Here is a 20,379-nt window from a genome sequence, read left to right as displayed (position 1 = left end):
ATTTTTAATAATGCAAAAAAAGAAGAGAATTTTTTATTTATATTTTGCAAATGGTTCCTTCTTCAGATTTATTTTCTCGTTTTGGATCTGTATTCTGCTTCACTCTCTCGTGTATTGATGTATTGTGTCTTCTAAGGATTTTTTGGAGTTATGTCTTCTAAGGATTGTTTGGAGTTATGAGTGTTCTTTTTTTAAGCTGGTTAATTTAAGTGGATTCTTCCATTTGTATTTGTGTAACATCTTATTTTAATTGTGACTATGTAACAAATAAATACTATGTTCAAACTTTAGTCAGATAATATTGATACAACTAATTGAATCAGGTAGTTTTTCACTCTCCTTAATAATATGCTGGGCAAAAAGATTTGTTGAAGTTTTTGAACTTTCACTGAGCATTGAGCAACTATTAGAGACTACTGAACTTGTTCTGGAAAAAAAAAACATTGAACCAAACATGATGTATGTTCCTGCAAATAAGACATTGCTGACATTCGGTTAAGTTAGATTGATGAATGAAACTTTACGCTGTAGCCCTTATTTGTCTTGGTACAGGTCAATTTTGATACATGTATGTTTGGAATTAATTTTTTATGTCAGTACTTAACTACTTGTTTACTGATTCGTTTCTTTCATTTGTGCTTTCTTTACACAGGGCTGGCCAATCTCTGTGTCTCAGGTTAGAGTTTCTTCTGATGGCTTTTCTCAAATGTATATTTTGATATAAGCTATAATTCAACATATTTTTACTCTATCCAATTTACCAATATCTATATGTGTAGTAACATTTATAATAGTCTGAGAAAATTCTAACCTCCATCCTCTCACGCACATATATATTGGCCCCTTTACATGAAAACATGTATTGTTTAATTGCTTCTAATTTACATGTACTCACACACATGCGCACTAAAGATTGTTATTGTAACTTTGTAGTTCATATTTTCAACTGCCATTTATGGGAAGATAAAGGTCTGGTTATATGATAACATGGGTTCTAGTATGATGCCCCTGGTCACTGGTGCACGACAATGCTTTACAACGCTGATGGAAGTAGGTAAGTTGGATTTTGGTGAGGGTAATTATTTCTTTAAGTGTCATGTTCAATGTATAATCGAGATGTTTTATATTAAAGTGTCTTATCATGTCTTCCAATTTATTTTCTCCACCTTTGTCCAGATTGTTTTCTTGTGGAAATTAGAATTTGACTACACTACATGCTCCCCATGCATTACTTTTTATTTATTTTTTCCTTTACAAATTGTGTAATTTGTAATGTAGTGTAGTGTACTAGTTGTAGCCTCATTTATCTGTGTAAATTTTAACTTGTTCACCTTTCATTCTCACAGGTATTAATTATTTTTTATGCGTTGCTTGTTACCCTGCTTACTTATCTTAAACTTACGGTGTGTATATCTCTATTAATCTCAAATGAATGGTTTATCCTCTTATCTGAGTCATGCATTCCTCTCCAGAACTTCAGCATTGTCTACCGTTACATATCACGGTCAAGGTATAGCTTTATGGGTTCATTTGATGAACCTGGTCCTTATGGGAGAGGACGCTATGATGAAAACATGGCACCTGAGATTACCATTAGCACTCCTCATCTTTTGGCAAATAGAAGCCTCACTTATGAGAACTGGTCAAGGGGTGGTGCTCACCCGGCTACCTTTGGGAAGGACGACATAAAAGAGGAATTCTTCAAGAAAATTTTGCAAGACCAGACTTGTCTTTATAATAATCAGCCGGCTATCTTCCCTTTGTTTCTTATTTGCAAGAAAATTTGCACCTAATGCTTTGGCTCCTCTTTTAGATATATCACCCAAAGCTCTAGGAATTTGAGAAGATCATGGCTATCTTTGAAGGACTGCTGATTAGAGCATGATAGTTAGCTATCAGCTAACTCCATTTTAGAGGCATGATTCATCTTCTATTCTCCCTATTTTGCAGAAATTTTGAGTTGTTCCTCCTGCGTTTAGATGTCTAGGACAATGAATCTAAACCACATTTTATAGAAGTATTAGTCAAAATATAGACTAATATATATTGTTGGATCACTTGTTAATTAAATAAATATAGTAGTTATCTTTTTGGAATATGTCTTGCCACTAGCACAAGTTATTTTTCCTGAACATTATATGATGCAATATCACCTACACTTATATTATTCTGAGGCATCCAGTTTGTGGTTATTACAAATGGCAGTTTAGTCTCCATCCCTGTTACTTATGTTGCCTTGCAACTAGGATGCAGAGGCCATATCTGTGAAGCATACTCAGATGTCAGAAGTATAATCTTGTTTCATGTTATTTGTAGGTTAAAATATCATTAAGCAATCATTTTGCCTTACTTTACATTGAGAGTAGTGAGAAGTGAGATAACTCAAAATTATTGATTCATTGTCAACTCTAGGCACATTGGGTTGTGAGAAGTGACTAGTTTATAAAGTAATTCAAATTTTCAACTCTTTATGCAAGCTACTTTTTCAACAGTATATTTATTGATTCAAATTTACGGAGTATATATTAGAATTGTGAAATACTTCTTTGGATCTTCTTCAGAGGAATATATATATATATAATTATATATGAACGATTGCTCCTAATTATTGAAAGAAAGTGTCCAAAACGTTATATTCTTCATTAAATATCTTAAAATTTTTCTTCAAATTATGATATATAAATCTTTTAACTTTTAGATACTAGCAATCTAAAGTTGCCACAAAATATGACAAATAGTGGAGGTTTAAATTTATCAAAATAATAATAAAAAAATTGTGGTGGTCTATGAACTCCAAAAAGTCATAAATGTGGTGGAGGTCTATAAGTGACATTTGTGGGGGTTCAAAACCTTCAGAAAGTGATTTAACATTTGAGGCGGTCTTAAACCTCCAGAAAGTGCAATATTTGTGGGGTCTCGAACCTCCAGAAAATACTTCAACAAATTGTGGCACTGCACAAAAAACCCCCACAAACTATGTTGTGGCGAAGGCAGAACTAGGGGTTTGAGTGAATGCCACAAATATATTTTGTGGAGGTCAAAGACCTCCACAATATGAAAATATGACCTCCACAAAATGCCTGAATTTTTGTAGTGGATATTCTAATATATTAAATTTCTAATTGATCCTCTAACCTACTCACTAACAAAACAAAAAGTGGAGTGCATCTAGACGCACATCTACATTTAATACAATTATTGACAATATATGTTATTCCTGAAAGATATTAATTTTTTTGAGAAATTACAAATATTAAATACGAAGAAGAAAACTAATGTAAAATATAAAATTATACCTAAACACAAAATGTCTCTGTCTCACCAACTGTGTAGAAGTCTCCTACTACACGTCCTTTTATGTCTCTCCCTTTTTCTTCTACGCGTAGGCTCTTTTCTTTAGTTATATTTAACAATGTCATTTTTTATTCTTGAAAGGAGGGTTGTCCTTGTTCGAGAGCATCCACGCCACTAGTTAATTAATACTTGTTCTTAATACACTTGTTAGAAATAATTTTTATAAAAATATTTTAATACTAAATTGTACTGCAATATAAATTTGTATATCTGACATAGCTTTTCTTTTTTTCCAATTCTAACTAACCTAAAATAAAAAAGGAGATCAATTAATAAAAGGTTGGAAGCAATAATACCTCAAGATAAATTTGCATATCTTTACCTGTAATTTTGATTGTGCTTTTATAGCCAAAGGTTAACCTGGTCTTGCAATATTTTTTCCATATCTTCATCATATCGCTTTATCACGTTTGCAGGCATATCTTCTAGTTTCATTTAATTTTTCAGCTCATTTTTATTTGCCTTGTTATTTATGTCAATACATGCTTTGAATACATCGCCGTCAGGCACCAAATCCCATAAAATATGTATTCTCAGAAAATAAATAAATATAGATTAATATTATTTTCACATAATAGTAAATTAGACCAACTCATAATGCACAATTATTTAATCAAATGAAATACATTCCCGGAAGCGTACATATTTGAAACTTCATAGCGTTATATTCCTGAAAAATGTAACATTACAGTCAAAACCACCATAATTTTATTTTTCATTGCAATTATTTAAATTAATAACAAGGACAAGATATGCCTCGTTTGTTGTAACAACATATGCGTCTTCACGTGCACCTTGAGTTCAGATTCTCCTATATAGTGAAATTACAATCTTGTGCTTGCGAAAATTATTAGAAATAATGAAAAGAAGCCATGGGATGAAGGGTTACATATAAATAACATAACTTCTCAGACCATAGGATAAAGGGTTAGACAGAAATCATGTGTAAGATATTTCCCTTTACATGTCGTATGCATAAGATATTTCCATTTCTTTGTCGTCATGCAACAATGAATTATATTCTAAATCCATCATTCATCGTTATGCAACAACGAATTATATTCAAAATCCATCATTCAATAATAACTCTCCTTCCTTGGCGTCATGCGTTAGATATTCCCATAAAAATGATACAAACTGAAAAATTTACACCATTTTTGTAACATTCCTTACCATACACAAAGTCGTTGAGGGATGTGAAGGGGAATCTTACTTTGAAACAAAAAATTATGATACCAATCAGTTCAAGACACTCCAAAACACATGAAATAGATAAAAGTTAGACGTGCTTACCTTTGAAAAATCTCCCTTTCAACATACCAAAAATAATAGAATACGTGTCCTCCACGCAATATTCTTTTCTAATAAATGAAAGAGAGAATAGACAAAGTAAATGATAGATATTCTAATATATTAAATTTCTAATTGATCCTCTAACCTACTCACTAACAAAACAAAAAGTGGAGTGCATCTAGACGCACATCTACATTTAATACAATTATTGACAATATATGTTATTCCTTAAAGATATTAATTTTTTTGAGAAATTACAAATATTAAATACGAAGAAGAAAACTAATGTAAAATATAAAATTATACCTAAACACAAAATGTCTCTGTCTCACCAACTGTGTAGAAGTCTCCTACTACACGTCCTTTTATGTCTCTCCCTTTTTCTTCTACGCGTAGGCTCTTTTCTTTAGTTATATTTAACAATGTCATTTTTTATTCTTGAAAGGAGGGTTGTCCTTGTTCGAGAGCATCCACGCCACTGGTTAATTAATACTTGTTCTTAATACACTTGTTAGAAATAATTTTTATAAAAATATTTTAATACTAAATTGTACTGCAATATAAATTTGTATATCTGACATAGCTTTTCTTTTTTTCCAATTCTAACTAACCTAAAATAAAAAAGGAGATCAATTAATAAAAGGTTGGAAGTAATAATACCTCAAGATAAATTTGCATATCTTTTTACCTGTAATTTTGATTGTGCTTTTGCAGCCAAAGGTTAACCTGGTCTTGCAATATTTTTTCCATATCTTCATCATATCGCTTTATCACGTTTGCAGGCATATCTTCTAGTTTCATTTAATTTTTCAGCTCATTTTTATTTGCCTTGTTATTTATGTCAATACATGCTTTGAATACATCGCCGTCAGGCACCAAATCCCATAAAATATGTATTCTCAGAAAATAAATAAATATAGATTAATATTATTTTCACATAATAGTAAATTAGACCAACTCATAATGCACAATTATTTAATCAAATGAAATACATTCCCGGAAGCGTACATATTTGAAACTTCATAGCGTTATATTCCTGAAAAATGTAACATTACAGTCAAAACCACCATAATTTTATTTTTCATTGCAATTATTTAAATTAATAACAAGGACAAGATATGCCTCGTTTGTTGTAACAACATATGCGTCTTCACGTGCACCTTGAGTTCAGATTCTCCTATATAGTGAAATTACAATCTTGTGCTTGCGAAAATTATTAGAAATAATGAAAAGAAGCCATGGGATGAAGGGTTACATATAAATAACATAACTTCTCAGACCATAGGATAAAGGGTTACACAGAAATCATGTGTAAGATATTTCCCTTTACATGTCGTCATGCATAAGATATTTCCATTTCTTTGTCGTCATGCAACAATGAATTATATTCTAAATCCATCATTCATCGTTATGCAACAACGAATTATATTCAAAATCCATCATTCAATAATAACTCTCCTTCCTTGGCGTCATGCGTTAGATATTCCCATAAAAATGATACAAACTGAAAAATTTACACCATTTTTGTAACATTCCTTACCATACACAAAGTCGTTGAGGGATGTGAAGGGGAATCTTACTTTGAAACAAAAAATTATGATACCAATCAGTTCAAGACACTCCAAAACACATGAAATAGATAAAAGTTAGACGTGCTTACCTTTGAAAAATCTCCCCTTTCAACATACAAAAATAATAGAATACGTGTCCTCCACGCAATATTCTTTTCTAATAAATGAAAGAGAGAATAGACAAAGTAAATGATAGATATTCTAATATATTAAATTTCTAATTGATCCTCTAACCTACTCACTAACAAAACAAAAAGTGGAGTGCATCTAGACGCACATCTACATTTAATACAATTATTGACAATATATGTTATTCCTTAAAGATATTAATTTTTTTGAGAAATTACAAATATTAAATACGAAGAAGAAAACTAATGTAAAATATAAAATTATACCTAAACACAAAATGTCTCTGTCTCACCAACTGTGTAGAAGTCTCCTACTACACGTCCATTTATGTCTCTCCCTTTTTCTTCTACGCGTAGGCTCTTTTCTTTAGTTATATTTAACAATGTCATTTTTTATTCTTGAAAGGAGGGTTGTCCTTGTTCGAGAGCATCCACGCCACTGCTTAATTAATACTTGTTATTAATACACTTGTTAGAAATAATTTTTATAAAAATATTATAATACTAAATTGTACCTCAATATAAATTTGTATATCTGACATAGCTTTACTTTTTTTCCAATTCTAACTAACCTAAAATAAAAAAGGAGATCAATTAATAAAAGGTTGGAAGTAATAATACCTCAAGATAAATTTGCATATCTTTACCTGTAATTTTGATTGTGCTTTTGCAGCCAAAGGTTAACCTGGTCTTGCAATATTTTGTCCATATCTTCATCATATCGCTTTATCACGTTTGCAGGCATATCTTCTAGTTTCATTTAATTTTTCAGCTCATTTTTATTTGCCTTGTTATTTATGTCAATACATGCTTTGAATACATCGCCGTCAGGCACCAAATCCCATAAAATATGTATTCTCAGAAAATAAATAAATATAGATTAATATTATTTTCACATAATAGTAAATTAGACCAACTCATAATGCACAATTATTTAATCAAATGAAATACATTCCCGGAAGCGTACATATTTGAAACTTCATAGTTATATTCCTGAAAAATGTAACATTACAGTCAAAACCACCATAATTTTATTTTTCATTGCAATTATTTAAATTAATAACAAGGACAAGATATGCCTCGTTTGTTGTAACAACATATGCGTCTTCACGTGTACCTTGAGTTCAGATTCTCCTATATAGTGAAATTACAATCTTATGCTTGCGAAAATTATTAGAAATAATGAAAAGAAGCCATGGGATGAAGGGTTACATATAAATAACATAACTTCTCAGACCATAGGATAAAGGGTTACACAGAAATCATGTGTAAGATATTTCCCTTTACATGTCGTCATGCATAAGATATTTCCATTTCTTTGTCGTCATGCAACAATGAATTATATTCTAAATCCATCATTCATCGTCATGCAACAACGAATTATATTCAAAATCCATCATTCAATAATAACTCTCCTTCCTTGGCGTCATGCGTTAGATATTCCCATAAAAATGATACAAACTGAAAAATTTACACCATTTTTGTAACATTCCTTACCATACACAAAGGCGTTGAGGGATGTGAAGGGAAATCTTACTTTGAAACAAAAAATTATGATACCAATCAGTTCAAGACACTCCAAAACACATGAAATAGATAAAAGTTAGACGTGCTTACCTTTGAAAAATCTCCCCTTTCAACATACCAAAAATAATAGAATACGTGTCCTCCACGCAATATTCTTTTCTAATAAATGAAAGAGAGAATAGACAAAGTAAATGATAGATATTCTAATATATTAAATTTCTAATTGATCCTCTAACCTACTCACTAACAAAACAAAAAGTGGAGTGCATCTAGACGCACATCTACATTTAATACAATTATTGACAATATATGTTATTCCTTAAAGATATTAATTTTTTTGAGAAATTACAAATATTAAATACGAAGAAGAAAACTAATGTAAAATATAAAATTATACCTAAACACAAAATGTCTCTGTCTCACCAACTGTGTAGAAGTCTCCTACTACACGTCCATTTATGTCTCTCCCTTTTTCTTCTACGCGTAGGCTCTTTTCTTTAGTTATATTTAACAATGTCATTTTTTATTCTTGAAAGGAGGGTTGTCCTTGTTCGAGAGCATCCACGCCACTGCTTAATTAATACTTGTTATTAATACACTTGTTAGAAATAATTTTTATAAAAATATTATAATACTAAATTGTACCTCAATATAAATTTGTATATCTGACATAGCTTTACTTTTTTTCCAATTCTAACTAACCTAAAATAAAAAAGGAGATCAATTAATAAAAGGTTGGAAGTAATAATACCTCAAGATAAATTTGCATATCTTTACCTGTAATTTTGATTGTGCTTTTGCAGCCAAAGGTTAACCTGGTCTTGCAATATTTTGTCCATATCTTCATCATATCGCTTTATCACGTTTGCAGGCATATCTTCTAGTTTCATTTAATTTTTCAGCTCATTTTTATTTGCCTTGTTATTTATGTCAATACATGCTTTGAATACATCGCCGTCAGGCACCAAATCCCATAAAATATGTATTCTCAGAAAATAAATAAATATAGATTAATATTATTTTCACATAATAGTAAATTAGACCAACTCATAATGCACAATTATTTAATCAAATGAAATACATTCCCGGAAGCGTACATATTTGAAACTTCATAGCGTTATATTCCTGAAAAATGTAACATTACAGTCAAAACCACCATAATTTTATTTTTCATTGCAATTATTTAAATTAATAACAAGGACAAGATATGCCTCGTTTGTTGTAACAACATATGCGTCTTCACGTGTACCTTGAGTTCAGATTCTCCTATATAGTGAAATTACAATCTTATGCTTGCGAAAATTATTAGAAATAATGAAAAGAAGCCATGGGATGAAGGGTTACATATAAATAACATAACTTCTCAGACCATAGGATAAAGGGTTACACAGAAATCATGTGTAAGATATTTCCCTTTACATGTCGTCATGCATAAGATATTTCCATTTCTTTGTCGTCATGCAACAATGAATTATATTCTAAATCCATCATTCATCGTCATGCAACAACGAATTATATTCAAAATCCATCATTCAATAATAACTCTCCTTCCTTGGCGTCATGCGTTAGATATTCCCATAAAAATGATACAAACTGAAAAATTTACACCATTTTTGTAACATGCCTTACCATACACAAAGGCGTTGAGGGATGTGAAGGGAAATCTTACTTTGAAACAAAAAATTATGATACCAATCAGTTCAAGACACTCCAAAACACATGAAATAGATAAAAGTTAGACGTGCTTACCTTTGAAAAATCTCCCCTTTCAACATACCAAAAATAATAGAATACGTGTCCTCCACGCAATATTCTTTTCTAATAAATGAAAGAGAGAATAGACAAAGTAAATGATAGATATTCTAATATATTAAATTTCTAATTGATCCTCTAACCTACTCACTAACAAAACAAAAAGTGGAGTGCATCTAGACGCACATCTACATTTAATACAATTATTGACAATATATGTTATTCCTTAAAGATATTAATTTTTTTGAGAAATTACAAATATTAAATACGAAGAAGAAAACTAATGTAAAATATAAAATTATACCTAAACACAAAATGTCTCTGTCTCACCAACTGTGTAGAAGTCTCCTACTACACGTCCATTTATGTCTCTCCCTTTTTCTTCTACGCGTAGGCTCTTTTCTTTAGTTATATTTAACAATGTCATTTTTTATTCTTGAAAGGAGGGTTGTCCTTGTTCGAGAGCATCCACGCCACTGCTTATTTAATACTTGTTATTAATACACTTGTTAGAAATAATTTTTATAAAAATATTATAATACTAAATTGTACCTCAATCTAAATTTGTATATCTGACATAGCTTTACTTTTGTTCCAATTCTAACTAACCTAAAATAAAAAAGGAGATCAATTAATAAAAGGTTGGAAGTAATAATACCTCAAGATAAATTTGCATCTCTTTACCTGTAATTTTGATTGTGCTTTTGCAGCCAAAGGTTAACCTGGTCTTGCATTATTTTGTCTATATCTTCATCATATCGCTTTATCACGTTTGCAGGCATATCTTCTAGTTTCATTTAATTTTTCAGCTCATTTTTATTTGCCTTGTTATTTATGTCAATACATGCTTTGAATACATCGCCGTCAGGCACCAAATCCCATAAAATATGTATTCTCAGAAAATAAATAAATATAGATTAATATTATTTTCACATAATAGTAAATTAGACCAACTCATAATGCACAATTATTTAATCAAATGAAATACATTCCCGGAAGCGTACATATTTGAAACTTCATAGCGTTATATTCCTGAAAAATGTAACATTACAGTCAAAACCACCATATTTTTATTTTTCATTGCAATTATTTAAATTAATAACAAGGACAAGATATGCCTCATTTGTTGTAACAACATATGCATCTTCACGTGTACCTTGAGTTCAGATTCTCCTATATAGTGAAATTAAAATCTTATGCTTGTGAAAATTATTAGAAATAATGAAAATAAGCCATGGGATGAAGGGTTACATATAAATAACATAACTTCTCAGACCATAGGATAAAGGGTTACACAGAAATCATGTGTAAGATATTTCCCTTTACATGTCGTCATGCATAAGATATTTCCATTTCTTTGTCATCATGCAACAACGAATTATATTCTAAATCCATCATTCAATAATAACTCTCCTTCCTTGGCGTCATGCGTGAGATATTCCCATAAAAATGATACAATACGAAAAATTTACACCATTTTTGTAACAGGCCTTACCATACACAAAGGCGATGAGGGATGTGAAGGGAAATCTTACTTTGTAACAAAAAATTATGATACCAATCAGTTCAAGACACTCCAAAACACATGAAATAGATAAAAGTTAGACGTGCTTACCTTTGAAAAATCTTCCCTTTCAACATACCAAAAATAATAGAATACGTGTCCTCCACGCAATATTCTTTCCTAATAAATGAAAGAGAGCATAGACAAAGTAAATGATAGATATTCTAATATATTAAAATTCTAACTGATCCTCTAACCTACTCACTAACAAAACAAAAAGTGGAGTGCATCTAGACGCACATCTACATTTAATACAATTATTGACAATATATGTTATTCCTTAAAGATATTAAATTTTTTGAGAAATTACAAATATTAAATACGAAGAAGAAAACTAATTTAAAATATAAAATTATACCTGAACACAACATGTCTCTGTCTCACCAATTGTGTAGAAGTCTCCTACTCCACGTCCATTTATGTCTCTCCCTTTTTCTCCTATGCGTAGACTCTTTTCTTTAATTATATTTAACAATGTCATTTTTTATTCTTGAAAGTAGGGTTGTCCTTGTTCAGGAACATCCATGCCTCTGCTTAATTAATACTTGTTATTAATACACTTGTTAGAAATAATTTTTATAAAAATATTATAATACTAAATTGTACCTCAATCTAAATTTGTATATATTACATAGCTTTACTTTGGTTCCAATTCTAACTAACCTAAAATGAAAAAGGAGATCAATTAATAAAAGGTTGGAAGTAATAATACCTCAAGATAAATTTGCATCTCTTTACCTGTAATTTTGACTGTGCTTTTGCAGCCAATGGTTAACCTGGTCTTGTAATATTTTATCCATATCTTCATCATATCCCTTTATCATGTTTGCAGGCATATCTTCTAGTTTCATTTAATTTTTCAGCTCATTTTTATTTGCCTTGTTATATATGTCAATACATGCTTTGAATCCATCGCCGTCAGGCACCAAATCCCATAAAATATGTATTCTCAGAAAATAAATAAATATAGATTAATATTATTTTCACATAATAGTAAATTAGACCAACTCATAATGCACAATTATTTAATCAAATGAAATACATTCCCGGAAGCGTACATATTTGAAACTTCATAGCGTTATATTCCTGAAAAATGTAACATTACAGTCAAAACCACCATAATTTTATTTTTCATTGCAATTATTTAAATTAATAACAAGGACAAGATATGCCTCGTTTGTTGTAACAACATATGCGTCTTCACGTGTACCTTGAGTTCAGATTCTCCTATATAGTGAAATTACAATCTTATGCTTGCGAAAATTATTAGAAATAATGAAAAGAAGCCATGGGATGAAGGGTTACATATAAATAACATAACTTCTCAGACCATAGGATAAAGGGTTACACAGAAATCATGTGTAAGATATTTCCCTTTACATGTCGTCATGCATAAGATATTTCCATTTCTTTGTCGTCATGCAACAATGAATTATATTCTAAATCCATCATTCATCGTCATGCAACAACGAATTATATTCAAAATCCATCATTCAATAATAACTCTCCTTCCTTGGCGTCATGCGTTAGATATTCCCATAAAAATGATACAAACTGAAAAATTTACACCATTTTTGTAACATGCCTTACCATACACAAAGGCGTTGAGGGATGTGAAGGGAAATCTTACTTTGAAACAAAAATTTTTGATACCAATCAGTTCAAGACACTCCAAAACACATGAAATAGATAAAAGTTAGACGTGCTTACCTTTGAAAAATCTTCCCTTTCAACATACCAAAAATAATAGAATACGTGTCCTCCACGCAATATTCTTTTCTAATAAATGAAAGAGAGAATAGACAAAGTAAATGATAGATATTCTAATATATTAAATTTCTAATTGATCCTCTAACCTACTCACTAACAAAACAAAAAGTGGAGTGCATCTAGACGCACATCTACATTTAATACAATTATTGACAATATATGTTATTCCTTAAAGATATTAATTTTTTTGAGAAATTACAAATATTAAATACGAAGAAGAAAACTAATGTAAAATATAAAATTATACCTAAACACAAAATGTCTCTGTCTCACCAACTGTGTAGAAGTCTCCTACTACACGTCCATTTATGTCTCTCCCTTTTTCTTCTACGCGTAGGCTCTTTTCTTTAGTTATATTTAACAATGTCATTTTTTTTCTTAAAAGTAGGGTTGTCCTTGTTCAAGAGCATCCACGCCACTGCTTAATTAATACTTGTTATTAATACACTTGTTAGAAATAATTTTTATAAAAATATTATAATACTAAATTGTACTGCAATATAAATTTGTATATCTGACATAGCTTTACTTTTTTCCAATTCTAACTAACCTAAAATAAAAAAGGAGATCAATTAATAAAAGGTTGGAAGTAATAATACCTCAAGATAAATTTGCATATCTTTACCTGTAATTTTGATTGTGCTTTTGCAGCCAAAGGTTAACCTGGTCTTGCAATATTTTGTCCATATCTTCATCATATCGCTTTATCACGTTTGCAGGCATATCTTCTAGTTTCATTTAATTTTTCAGCTCATTTTTATTTGCCTTGTTATTTATGTCAATACATGCTTTGAATACATCGCCGTCAGGCACCAAATCCCATAAAATATGTATTCTCAGAAAATAAATAAATATAGATTAATATTATTTTCACATAATAGTAAATTAGACCAACTCATAATGCACAATTATTTAATCAAATGAAATACATTCCCGGAAGCGTACATATTTGAAACTTCATAGCGTTATATTCCTGAAAAATGTAACATTACAGTCAAAACCACCATAATTTTATTTTTCATTGCAATTATTTAAATTAATAACAAGGACAAGATATGCCTCGTTTGTTGTAACAACATATGCGTCTTCACGTGTACCTTGAGTTCAGATTCTCCTATATAGTGAAATTACAATCTTATGCTTGCGAAAATTATTAGAAATAATGAAAAGAAGCCATGGGATGAAGGGTTACATATAAATAACATAACTTCTCAGACCATAGGATAAAGGGTTACACAGAAATCATGTGTAAGATATTTCCCTTTACATGTCGTCATGCATAAGATATTTCCATTTCTTTGTCGTCATGCAACAATGAATTATATTCTAAATCCATCATTCATCGTCATGCAACAACGAATTATATTCAAAATCCATCATTCAATAATAACTCTCCTTCCTTGGCGTCATGCGTTAGATATTCCCATAAAAATGATACAATCTGAAAAATTTACACCTTTTTTGTAACATACCTTACCATACACAAAGGCGTTGAGGGATGTGAAGGGAAATCTTACTTTGAAACAAAAAATTATGATACCAATCAGTTCAAGACACTCCAAAACACATGAAATAGATAAAAGTTAGACGTGCTTACCTTTGAAAAATCTTCCCTTTCAACATACCAAAAATAATAGAATACGTGTCCTCCACGCAATATTCTTTCTAATAAATGAAAGAGAGAATAGACAAAGTAAATGATAGATATTCTAATATATTAAATTTCTAATTGATCCTCAAACCTACTCACTAACAAAACAAAAAGTGGAGTGCATCTAGACGCACATCTACATTTAATACAATTATTGACAATATATGTTATTCATTAAAGATATTAAATTTTTTGAGAAATTACAAATATTAAATACGAAGAAGAAAACTAATTTAAAATATAAAATTATACCTAAACACAACATGTCTCTGTCTCACCAATTGTGTAGAAGTCTCCTACTACACGTCTATTTATGTCTCTCCCTTTTTCTTCTACGCATAAGCTCTTTTCTTTAGTTATATTTAACAATGTCATTTTTTATTCTTAAAAGTAGGGTTGTCCTTGTTCGAGAGCATCCACGCCACTGCTTAATTAATACTTGTTATTAATACACTTGTAAGAAATAATTTTTATAAAAATATTATAATACTAAATTATACATCAATCTAAATTTGTATATCTTACATAGCTTTACTTTTGTTCAAATTCTAAGTAACCTAAAATGAAAAAGGATATCAATTAATAAAAGGTTGGAAGTAATAATACCTCAAGATAAATTTGCATCTCTTTACCTGTAATTTTGACTGTGCTTTTGCAGCCAATGGTTAACCTGGTCTTTTAATATTTTGTCTATACATGCTTTAACAACTCATAATGCACAATTATTTAATCAAATGAAATACATTCCCCGAAGCGTACATATTTGAAACTGCATAGCGTTATATTCCTGAAAAATGTAACATTACAGTTAAAACCACCATAATTTTATTTTTCATTGCAATTATTTAAATTAATAACAAGGACAAGACATGTCTCATTTGTTGTAACAACATATGCGTCTTCACGTGTACCTTGAGTTCAGATTTTTCCTATATAGTGAAATTACAATCTTTTGCATGCAAAAATTATTAGAAATAATGAAAAGAAGCCATTGGATGAAGGGTTACATATAAATAACATAACTTCTCAGACTATAGGATAAAGGGTTAGACATAAATTATGTGTAAGATATTTCCCTTTACATGTCGTCATGCATAAGATATTTCCATTTCTTTGTCGTCATGCAACAACGAATTATATTCTAAATCCATCATTCAATAATAACTCTCCTTCCTTGGCGTCATGCGTGAGATATTCCCTTAAAAATGATACAATTCCAAAAATTTACACCATTTTTGTAAAATTCCTTACCATAGACAAAGTCGTTGAGGGATGTGAAGGGGAATCTTACTTTGAAACAAAAAATTATGATACCAATCAGTTCAAGACACTCCAAAACACATGAAATAGATAAAAGTTACACGTGCTTACTTTTGAGAAATCTTCCCTTTCAACATACCAAAAATAATAGAATACGTGTCCTCCACGCAATATTCTTTTCTAATAAATGAAAGAGAGAATAGACAAAGTAAATGATAGATATTCTAATATATTAAATTTCTAATTGATCCTCTAACCTACTCACTAAAAAAACAAAAAGTGCAGTGCATCTAGACGCACTTCTACATTTAATACAATTATTGACAATATATGTTATTCCTTAAAGATATTAAATTTTTTGAGAAATTACAAATATTAAATACGAAGAAGAAAACTAATTTAAAATATAAAATTATACCTAAACACAACATGTCTCTTTCTCACCAATTGTGTAGAAGTCTCCTACTACACGTCTATTTATGTCTCTCCCTTTTACTTTTACTTTTACGCGTAGACTTTTTTATTTAGTTATATTTAACAATTTCATTTTTTATTCTTAAAAGTAGGGTTGTCCTTGTTCGAGAGCATCCACGCCACTGCTTAATTAATACTTGTTCTTAATACACTTGTTAGAAATAATTTTTATAAAAATATTTTAATACTAAATTGTACCGCAATATAAATTTGTATATCTGACATAGCTTTACTTTTTTTCCAATTCTAACTAACCTAAAATAAAACAGGAGATAAATTAATAAAAGGTTGGAAGTAATAATACCTCAAGATAAATTTGCATATCTTCACCTGTAATTTTGATTGTGCTTTTGTAGCCAAAGGATAACCTGATCTTGCAATATTTTGTCAATATCTTCATCATATCCCTTTATCACGTTTGCAGGCATATCTTCTAGTTTGATTTAATTTTTCAGCTCATTTTTATTTGCCTTGTTATTTATGTCAATACATGCTTTGAATCCATCGCCGTCAGGCACCAAATCCCATAAAATATGTATTCTTAGAAAATAAATAAATATAGATTAATATTATTTTCACATAATAGTAAATTAGACCAACTCATAATGCACAATTATTTAATCAAATGAAATACATTCCCGGAAGCGTACATATTTGAAACTTCATAGCGTTATATTCCTGAAAAATGTAACATTACAGTCAAAACCCCCATAACTTTATTTTTCATTGCAATTATTTAAATTAATAACAAGGACAAGATATGCCTCGTTTGTTGTAACAACATATGCGTCTTCACGTGTACCTTGAGTTCAGATTCTCCTATATAATGAAATTACAATCTTATGCTTGCGAAAATTATTAGAAATAATGAAAATAAGCCATGGGATGAAGGGTTACATATAAATAACATAACTTCTCAGACCATAGGATAAAGGGTTAGACAGAAATCATGTGTAAGATATTTCCCTTTACATGTCGTCATGCATAAGATATTTCCATTTCTTTGTCGTCATGCAACAATGAATTATATTCTAAATCCATTCATCGTCAAGCAACAACGAATTATATTCAAAATCCATCATTCGATAATAACTCTCATTCCTTGGCGTCATGCGTTAGATATTCCCATAAAAATGATACAAACTGAAAATTTTACACCATTTTTGTAACATGCCTTACCATACACAAAGGCGTTGAGTATAACACCTCACACTTTTAAATCAAGTAATTAAAATATTGAGTGAGCAATCAAGTGATGGATTAGTGAAAATCCTAAAGATTAGGCCAAAATACAAAGAAAGGGCAAAACGGTAATTAGCCAACACGCAACCCTAGGAAGATAAAAATTGAATAGAAGGTCTCAGATGGTAAAAATAACCCTGGAAATGGGTTCAGAACGATTTGAGTGGACAAATAGGTTTCAGAAAAATCAGTGAATAGTGTTTTTCGCAGGTAAAAATATCGCGATACGATTGCACCGTAAAACATGCCAATTGAGTTTTGAGCTATAGGTTTCAAATATGAGTTATAAATGCTTTATTGAGTTAGGAAATATGAAATTTGATAAAATTTGATGAAAGTAAGTCGTTTTGGGGAAGCGTTCCAACGACTCGCGCAATAGCTTAAAACGGTGTTTTCTCCGAACGAATGGAAGACTCTGAATTCATCTAATCAAGCCTAATTAAAGGGGAATAATTAATGTTAAAAATTTGAGTTTCTAAATAGGTTGTGAATTTACGGACGTTTAGTGGAACCGGAGGAAAATTCGAATTAGTTTTAAATCGCGTGAGGTGGCGGTGGGACCCACCCCACTTAAGTGACTTAAGCCACATGTGCTTGGCACTATTCATGCATCACTTTCCTCCCTTCTTCTTCATGAAACCCGCAGCCCCCTCCCCCAAAAACCCCATTTGCATTCAAATTTTCTTTTCACCATAACTTGATCATTTCTTAACCAAATCAAGTGATTTTTGTGTTGAAATTTGTTGGAAACAACCTTCTAAACACATTGGTACCACTCTTGAGCCTTGAAACCGTGTATTTGGGGAGATATTGGCCATTTACAGCCACGAAATTTTGGAGAAAAAATGGTTGTCCATGGAGCTTTTTGATCTTCCATTGCTTGGAGGAGTCTTGGGTTAGCTTCTAGCCTTTGTTGTGAGTATGTTTCCATCCCATTTACATGGTTTAATTGTGATTGAATTTTTGGAAACCTAAAGCTTGATTTGATGATGTGTTGTGTTAGAGAGCTCAATTTGAAAATGTGTATTAGATGATAATGTGTTAGAATGATGTATTAAAGCTAGAAATGCGATGAAATTTATTGGTGAAAATTGATGAATTTAACTTAGAAAAATTTGATGATCATGATTTTGGACTTGTGAATTTTGGTGTTGAGACTTGTTTGATGAATTGTGGCATGATGGTATGATGATATAATAGGTTGTGTGAAGGTTGGAGTGATTAAAATTGAATGGAAATTCCTTGGAATGCCATAGGGTAAAATTCGAACCTTTGAGGAAAAATTGAGGAATTGATGTTGAAAAATGATTTGGATGATGAATTGTGTAGTTATATGGTGCTTAGATGGGTTGTGTTATGGTTGGAAAGTGTTTGAATCAATGGGAAAAAACTGAATTGTGTTTAGAGACCTAAATGAGCCCAGAGTGAAATATTTCGCAAAACGATGCGTAAATGTCGTATAACAAGAAAACGACGATTGAACTAGCCTCTAAACAACCTAAGGGAGTGTTATAAAATGAGAAAGAAAATTTAGAAAAATAAATCTCAAATTTACACCTACATGGCCGAACCTCCAAGGGAAAAAGGGGTGATTTGGCGATTTTCGCGTTTTTATGTAATTCGACGCGAAAATGACGAACCGGCACTTGAACTGGCCTATTGACAACCTAATGAGACGTAACAAAATGAGAAAGAAAATTTAGAAAAATAAATCTCACATTTACACTACAATGGCCGAACCATCAAGGGAGGATGGGGAGGATTTTGTGATTTTGCGTTTTGATACTATTTGACGAGTACTGATGGATGTACGTTATTGTATAGGTTGCCGTACGTCGACCTGAATCCCGAATCTTGAATCAGTGAGTTGCCCTTGGTCTGGGACCAAGTGGATTGAGGTAAGTAATTGGTTCGTTGCATGTATAATTATAAATTAACATGTATGGGTTGAACTGAGAGTGATTGGGAATGTCCTCTGTGTAGGCATTCCGCTGTGTACCGAGTTGAGGGATAAGCTGCTGCGGAGCTTGTGGAAACACGAATTAAGGTAACCTCTTGGTACTGGGGCTTGTTCCCCTTTTCTGTTCCACCTTGCCAGTTGATGGCAACGGTAGGAAGTGTGTATGAATAGTATAGAACACATGAGCATGCATGCATTATTGCTATGGGTACTTATGTACCGAGTCTCTGGCCAGTAGACAGTTTTATTAGCCTTCGGGCATTTTCGGACTTCCGCTGGATAGGTCTCCAGGAGGGAGTTCCAGTTGACTGCGTGTCATGGTGTGTGATCCGGGTAGGAGCACGCTAGGAATGTCTTTGGCGTTTTGGATGGTTTGGGCATCATGGATGTGGTTTCTTTGAACGCACCATAGATGATACCCATAGGCTTATATATGCCCAGGGCGTACGTGGAATTGGGGTTACCATCCCGTATCGTCGTAGTTTGTATCTTTATTCTCCCCATTTCTCTAAACCCCTTGCTATATCCCGTTTTCAAAGTGGTTGTTGTATTCTACTGATATGCATCGAAGTGAACCATTGGGTGGAGTTTCCTCCAGAACCTCTTGGTTACTGAGATATATTCGTATATCTCACCCCGTCTCGGGGCATTTATTTCAGAAGGTAGCAGTGGAGCAGGAGCCTCGGGCAAGAGGCCCGCAGAGTGAGCAATGGAGCGCTTCATATTTTGCATTTTGTTGGCCGTGTGGCCTAGGCTAGACTTAGGGCATGAACATGTCATTTGTATTTACTAGTAGCTTCATTAGCATCTTGTTCATGCCATTTTGCCTAAGT

At 31.4% G+C, this 20,379-nt stretch overlaps 1 pseudogene; it reads left to right on the top strand.

The window, feature by feature from the left end:
* Positions 1-508: 508 nt before the first annotated feature.
* LOC133311487 (uncharacterized) lies at positions 509-2,049 on the top strand (annotated as a pseudogene).
* Positions 2,050-20,379: the final 18,330 nt, after the last annotated feature.

Source organism: Gastrolobium bilobum, unplaced genomic scaffold (genome assembly GCF_033153095.1).
Source record: "Gastrolobium bilobum isolate Gb01-03AN ecotype WA unplaced genomic scaffold, APGP_CSIRO_Gbil_v1 utg214360, whole genome shotgun sequence".
Lineage (NCBI taxonomy): Eukaryota > Viridiplantae > Streptophyta > Magnoliopsida > Fabales > Fabaceae > Gastrolobium > Gastrolobium bilobum.
The sequence above is the reverse complement of the archived record's forward strand: the minus strand, read 5'-3'. Positions and strand labels throughout refer to the sequence as shown.